This window comes from Diceros bicornis, unplaced genomic scaffold (assembly GCF_020826845.1).
Source record: "Diceros bicornis minor isolate mBicDic1 unplaced genomic scaffold, mDicBic1.mat.cur scaffold_285_ctg1, whole genome shotgun sequence".
Lineage (NCBI taxonomy): Eukaryota > Metazoa > Chordata > Mammalia > Perissodactyla > Rhinocerotidae > Diceros > Diceros bicornis.
In genome coordinates, this window is record NW_026691159.1 from 121,587 (window position 1) to 129,015 (window position 7,429).

Sequence of the window (7,429 nt, forward strand, 5' to 3'; positions counted from 1 at the left end):
CAATCACATAACAGATGTAAGTCAGATGGAGGAATGACGGTGCCCTCAGGGCAAGGAGAGACGGGAGAGGGAGACCCCACCTGGTCCTGGGTGTCTCTCAGCAGGGCGGTGTACTCCGAGGATGTGAGCTCCGAGTTGCTGAGGTTCCAGCTGATGATGCGGAAATGTAGCTGGTGCTCTCTCTTGATGGATAAACTCTGGGCTGCAGAGCCTGGAGCCACCGAGAGGAAGAGCAGACAGGTGGAGACACTCAGCTCCCAGCACAGAGGCATGGTGGTCCACGGGGTCAGGGTGGTGGGTGCAGACAGCGTCCACACAGGTGGCTGCCCCATCCTTCTCAGGCCTGGGGAGAGAGGGATGTGGGGACTCTAGAGAGAGGTCCTGAAACCTTTGGGGTTGGGGGCCAGAACAGGAAGGAGGAAATGGGAGGACAGTGTGGAGACAGAGAGGGGTGGTCACAAAAGTGGTCATTAGGGGCAAATGCTCAGGGGAGGGTCTCACTTGAGGGAGACCAGTCAGCAACTTGAGTAGAAGGGACCCAGGCTGCTCTTCTTGAACAATGATCCAGCTGGGGAGGAAGGAGGAGGAGGAGGAGCAGGAGGGACAGGGGTTGGAGGAGGGGCTGGGTGGGATTTAACCCACCAGGAGCTGCTGGGACCAGGGTCTCACCAGGCTTTGCAGGACCCTCTCAGTGAAGTTGAACGTGGCCTAGCCGTTGCTCATGTCTGATGAATACCAGAGGGTGGAGATGGTGACGTTGACTGTGAGGGTCTTCAGGTTGTGCCCCAAAGCTGCAAGACGAGAGGGAGAGTGATGGCCATCTCTAAAAGCTGGCCTGAGACCAGACCAGAGTCCTGCACTCATTGTAATCTGTCGTCTTCTGTCCCAGTGGCACCATCACCCACCCGTGTGGTCACCCAAGTCAGAACCAGCATATCTGCTCAGCTCCTCCTCCCTCCCAGTAACACCCATTCACCTTGCACACTGGTCCTCACATACACTCCCTCTCTCCATTCCTGTCCTAGCTCAGGTCTTAACTTCCTTCACCCGGACCAACACCCCAGCAGGCTCACTGGATGCTCTGTCTAAAGGATGTTCTACATGGACTACTAGAAGAATCTTTCTGAAATGAATACTTCACTAGGGCCACCACTGCTCTAGTACCACCCATGGCTCCCTATGGCCTTCAGTGTTTAGTTCAGCCCTCTTGACCTGGCACTCAAGGCTCTACTCAATCTGGCTCCTGCTGACCTTTCAGTCTCATTTTATCCATCTACTGCGGGTTAAACATTATGTTTCATGCAACCCAAATTCGTTTTAATTCTCCCCATACGGCATGTTGTTTTGGGCCGGAGCCTTTGCTCATGGAATCCTCTGTGCCAGGAAAACCCTTCATCCTCTATTTGCCAGGGTCCCTCCTACATATTCTTAAAGACTTCATTCTGGTGAAACTTTCTCTAGCAAGCTCCTCCCCTCCAAATTATGCCAGGTGCCTCTCCCCGAAATATTCCACATTGTATTATAATGGTGTGTTAATTTCACAAGACTAGGGGCTCTCTGAGGGCTGGCCTTAGACTGAATCGTTGGTATAATCTTTGTGATCAGCATGATTGCCCTAAAACCAGAATTTCACACCCTGGTTTCCCAGCTCCTGGATCACACCTGGCTCATAGGGAGTGGGGCCAGAGAGCTTCTCTTGGGAAGGAAAAGGGGCCCCAGATACCTGTGGTGGCTTCTGGTGGCACAGGTGATGATCAAGTATGCAGGGACGTGGTGGCCAGCTCGGGAGCTGTGGAGAGGGCTGTCATCAGGGAGGGACAGAGTGGGAGGAGCCCCGAGGCTCACACGGGCTCCAGCACTGGCTGTCTCAGGACCACCATTCACAGGTGAAGCATAAATGAGAGTGAGGGGACGGGTGACTGTGTGAGTAGAGGGATGAGCAAGCCTGTGGATGAGAGAAGCCCGAGAGAGAGATAGGTGAACAAGAGTGACTGAACTCGGAGGAGAGACAGATAGGCAGAAAAATGGGCAGATGGATGGGATACCTGGAAAAGGAGGACCAAGGGCGGCGCTTTAGCAGAATTAAAGTGAAAACCACTTGGGGTCAGAATGTGGTGGAGAACATGTCTGTGTCTAAGGCTTTCTCACACTGGGCTGGGACTCTCCACCAGAACCCGGGAGGGAGAGAAGGGATGAATTAGGGCCCTTCCAGGTCCTTCCCTCACCAAGGACAGCAGGTGAAGGAGAACAAGTGCTCCCAAACTCCAAATGCAGATGGGACCCAGGAGATCAGGGCCAGGAATACTCACTGTTGGTAGTCGGGGCCACGGCTCCATAGGTGTAACCTGTGGAGAGAAGGCGAGAGGAGCTGAGCAAGAGTTGGGATGAACATAAAGAATTAAGGGAGAGGAAGGATGTAGGGACCTTTGTGGGAAAAGCAGAGAGGAAAGCAGCGGGGACGAGTGGAGGGGTGTTCAGGGGGAAGGCAATGAGATGGAAGGTGGCTGGACCCAGTGATCACACAGTGATGAGAAGACTGAACCCAGACCAGGTGGATAGAGAGATGGATCATAGCTCACTTTAGAGCAACGGAGGGAACACAGAACTCCGACTGGGAGAGACAGTGTGGCTGTAGCACAGCCCCTCACCACTGACGTAGAGGCTGTCCCCGTCCAGGGTGAAGGAGCCCAGGTGGGTGACGCGCTGAGTCTCATGGCTCAGCTCCCAGTAGAGTCACTCTCTGTCCAGCCCGGGACATGCTGGGGTCAGAGTGGACGGTGCACATGATGTCCACCCCAGTGGCTGCCCCACCCTTCTCAAGCCTGGGGGAGGAAGATCATGGGGATGTGGAATACTGAGCAGGGTCGTTCTGGGTGTGGAAAGGGAGAGAGGGGAAGGGAGGAGGGTAATGGAGATGCTGAAGGGGCTGCTCTGATGCCTGGAGGGGCTCTCCTGGGTGTCTCCTGTGTGAGACAACCCCCGCACAAGTAAGGCCTGACTTCTTTTAGGATGTGGAGGAGGGGCCTATGAGTTGCAAAGAGGGGTGAACACACAGACCTGGGTGAGGGGGCGCCTGCAGGTCTGCACGGACAACAGCGAGAACAGTCAGTGCCCTGTGCCATCTGACACATGCAGGCAAGAAAGTACCGTTATGTTCTCTCGGTTCTACACTCCAAGGTCTTTTCTTTCTACTTCTTTCCTACTCCACAGCCATCACCCAGGCCTAGGGAACAATCATCTTATTCCTAATCTTATTGCCAGCACCTCCCATCTTGCCTATTAAGTCTTCATTCTTAACCATGAAGTCCATTTTAACCCACATGCTTAGACCAAACGATAATCACATCATCCTTCTACTCGCATCTCTCCAGAGGGTTCCCACTGGTTTTAGAACAGAGTCCCAGTCACCCTTGATCTGGTCCTGCCTGTCCCCCCTCGCCGGTGTGGCTCACACCCCTACCCCTGTGTTGACTCGGCTCAGCCATCCTTCTTCTCAGTTCATGGACACACCAGGCTCTCTGCTTCAGGGGTGTCCTCATGCGGGTCCCTCTGCCTGAAACGTTTTCTTGAACACACTCCCACACCCTCACTCCAGTCTAACCCTCCAACCAGCTAAATCCAGTCCCAACTCCAGCTCTCAAGCTAAATATCAGCCCTTCTCAATAGGGCTTCTCTGCCCCCTCAGGTTGATTCCCCTTGTGCCAAACTCCCGCATCACTCTCATCATTAACTTTTCAAAATCCAAATTCCCAAATACAATATAAATTCCATGGAGGTGGGACAAGGTCTCTCTGGTTCTCCAGGTCCCCATGCATGTGGCCCAGGGCCTGGCTCATGAGATGAGGAACCATCCCGGTTTGTCTAGGACTGTCCTGGTTTGAACACTAAACGTCCTGTGTCTTGGAAAACCCCACTGTCCTGAATAAACGAGGATGGTTGGTCACCATTAATTATACACTCAGAGACTATCTATTGCATGACAAGCACACATTGCCCTCAAGAACATCACAGGAAAGCTAGAATGAAAAAGGCACACACACATACACACACAATTAGTAGAGGCCAACAACTAAATACAAAATTACTTAACAAGATTCTCTGCAACATGAATCACCAGACCGTTATTTCAGAAAAGTTTCAAGAAACAAAGTTAATTCCCTTTAGAAGGCAAGGTGGAGAGGACAGTCTTTTTGGAGACTAGCGCCCTTCCCTTCAATCTACAGTGTTGCTTAGTACTCCTCCAAATGATTTGAAATGTCATAAAGAAAAAAATGCTCAAAATGAATCTGGTTACTGGCAAATTCAATTTTAAATTTGTTATTAATACAAAGAAGTTCCAATCATCTTTTTCCCTGAATGCTCCTTTATTTCAAATTTATGTGGAGGATTTATAGGACTTTAGAAATCAAATTGAATGGGTCTAAGGAATGTTGCTGAGTATCCCTGCTAATATTTCATGGGATGTCTTCTAATACTACATACACACGCAAAACATTTCTGTAGTTATATATAAATCCTGACTTTTGAGTATTATGCAATGCAAGTAAATCTATATTTTCTACTATAATACACATTTTCAGTTATTTAGGTTTGTTTCATGTGTTTTTATTTGCATATAACTGTACTTACTGTAATATTTACCACACAGAACCACACACAGCTTACCATTTTTCCATCCATCAAACATCAATAATTTTTCTCAAGATACCTTCACTCTCAGTGACTCCATGTGGTGACAACCCGAGCCCAGGAAAGCCCACTAGCAGGTCTTCTGCACAGCGGAGGCTGCCGGAACCTGTTGGTACCAGGTCCACAGGGTACTCACCTGGTCACACAGAAATCCATGGATCAGCAAGGACAGGTGGACTCTGAGCCTGGTTTCACCTCAAACTTGAGCTCCACGGATGCTTTTCGTGTCTGAGGGGGGAAAAAAGTGCAAACAAGCTTTTGAGGCCTTTTATAGGGTGTTGGATGGAAAGGCCAACCCCATTCACTTTTCTTTTTTTGTATTTACTGATTTAACGGTAAGTGTTGGCTGTGGCTGGATTTTCCCGATTCCTATCCAGCCGCCTGCTGCTCCCCGAGATGGGAGAAAGCAGCTTCGTGCTGTGTGCACTTGAGTCACTCAACTCACTTGGCTGGACAGAGACTTTTTCGTGACTCTGGACCCTTTAAACAAGCTTGTCATTTAGGGACCCTGTAAGGGACTCGCTGACTTGTCAACAATTTCCACACTTCATTCAGGGCTCGGGAGATTTTCAGGCCCTGGAGCAGGTTTCCCAACCTCGACACCACTGACATTTGGGTCCAGATAATTCTCTGTTAGGCCGTCCTGGGCCGTGGAGGACGCTGAGCAGCATTCCTGCCTCTCCCTCTAGATGCCAGGAGCGCCCCCATTAGTAACAACCCAAACATTGCCTCCAGAAGCGGCTAAAGCCCCCTGGGGACAAAATCACACGGAGGACGGTGACGGGGACTTGGAGGAGGGGACGGTGGCGCCCGGAGCCAGGAGGAACAGCAGCCTCGGGGGCCCTAGCGAACAGCCCTGGGGAAACGGGGCTCCGGGAGGAGGGAGGGACGCCAGGCCCTGACAGGGCTGCCCGCCGCCCAGGCCCCTCCCTGGACCTCGACTGGAGCCGGGACCGCCCGCTGCTCACCGAGCCCCCCCCCTGAGGGCGAACATCCACGGGAATGCGGTCCGCGCCGAGAAGACAGAACACACCGCACAGAACGCCCGCTCCATCCATGCCGCCGCCCGCGCTTCCGGTTCCGGTCTCGGGTGGGCGTTCGGGGAGGACGAACGTTTGGGGGCTGCGGGTTGAGGCGGCGGGCGGGGCGAGGCCGTGCACCCCAGCCTCATGGGAGGTGTCTAGTTTCTAGAGTGAGTGAGAAGCTGGAAAGCGGGCTGGGTCAGCACCAGGGACAGGGACAAAATCTAGGGGCGGGGCTGTGTGCAGGAACCAGTTCTAGGGGCGGGCTGTGGGCGGGACAAGGCTGTGAGTGACAGCAGGCCGGGGAGGCAGTTTTATGGGCGGGAACAAGGGTGCAGGCAGGGCAATGAGCCGGTACCAGGCTGTGGGCGGAGGCAGGCCCAAACGTTGTGGGCGGAGACCAGTTCCAGGGGCGGGAAGAGGCGGGGGTGTGGCTGGAATAATTCAGGCAGACTTCACAGGGGGAGGAAATCAGCTCCAGGGGCGTGGCTGGAGGCGAGGCTTTCCGTGGACCCCTAGACTGTACAGGTAGCTGGATGTTGAACAGCTGTTCTTCATTCCTTTCCCCACCTTTACACAGCCTCATAGAATGATGTGCCCATATTCAGAATTCTAAATTTTTTGTGTGTTTCCTCTTCTTAATTTCGTTAAAAAATTGGATCATATATTCACATTTCTCTACAACTTGCTGTTCCAAGCCAGTAGATAAGGATATAATGCTATTTTAATTTTAAAAATCTGGGGGGAGGGAGGTCTACATTGTAGGTGCACGTATAGGAAAACTTCAAAGAGTGGTGCAAAGTCAATAAAATATTCTCACTCTACCACTGTCTCCCGGTACTTTTGCACAGAGATAAACATCCTTTCCTCCTCTATCCTTCCAGACATACTGTGTATATGTGGGACTGTGTATATGTTCAAGCCCAAAAGGGATGTCCCCAAGCAAAACCTGAAGCCCATGAATTGTCTCATGCATCAGAAGTTAATGAGAAGAGATTTAAATTTCTGGTGGAAGGAGATGAACCAGTGATGAATCCATAGGAAGACAACAAAGAAACAAGAGAATTTTACCATTTAAAAGGTCAAAGGAAAAAGTGAGAAAGAAAATGTATTCATACTATCTGACGTCACACATCTCTGGATAAGATTCATATGCTATAAAATAGTAAACACTTATGTCATAAAACAGTAGACATTGAATTTTGATTTATCCTAATTCATTAAATAGTTATATTGGGCAAGGGGAATTATGTTTTTAACATATGTAAGAACTCTTCGTGCTGATTTTTTCAGAGAAGAAAGAAACTATAAATAGTCAAAAGCTGAAAAATGAAAAAGCTGTATGAGTAGCTAATTTAGAAATATAGATTTTCAACCAGAAAATTAAAGAAGTTGTTTTTGGAACCAGAGTCAAGAGTGGGGAAGGTAGCTTTTCATTATAAGGCTTGGAGTATTATTTGAGAGATGTGCGTATACATACACACAGACGCACACACACGGGAGCCTGAATTTGTATTCCAAAGGGATCATCAAACTCTACAAAGAATTTGTAAAAAGGATTCACGTTACAAGAGTAGAACGTATTTTGAAAACTACAGACTTCAAGCATTAAAAAAGCTGTCATCATCCCGGTGGAAAAATGAATGGGGCATCACTTTCCAATCCACATGTTGATAAGCATTTTACATACATTACTCTTGAGTATTCTCACAGCAACC

At 50.1% G+C, this 7,429-nt stretch overlaps 1 long non-coding RNA gene across 2 annotated transcripts; it reads right to left on the reverse strand.

Annotated features, from left to right (window-relative positions):
• Positions 1-682: 682 nt before the first annotated feature.
• LOC131402827 (uncharacterized) lies at positions 683-4,929 on the reverse strand. 2 transcript variants are annotated; one of them, XR_009219003.1, is made up of 3 exons: positions 4,826-4,929; positions 2,310-2,345; positions 683-791 (listed from the first exon to the last, which is right to left on the reverse strand). It is a non-coding gene; the product is annotated as an uncharacterized LOC131402827 (long non-coding RNA). The 2 variants fall into 2 exon arrangements; XR_009219004.1 differs by lacking the exon at positions 683-791 and adding an exon at positions 1,821-1,945.
• Between the last annotated feature and the right edge of the window lie 2,500 nt (positions 4,930-7,429).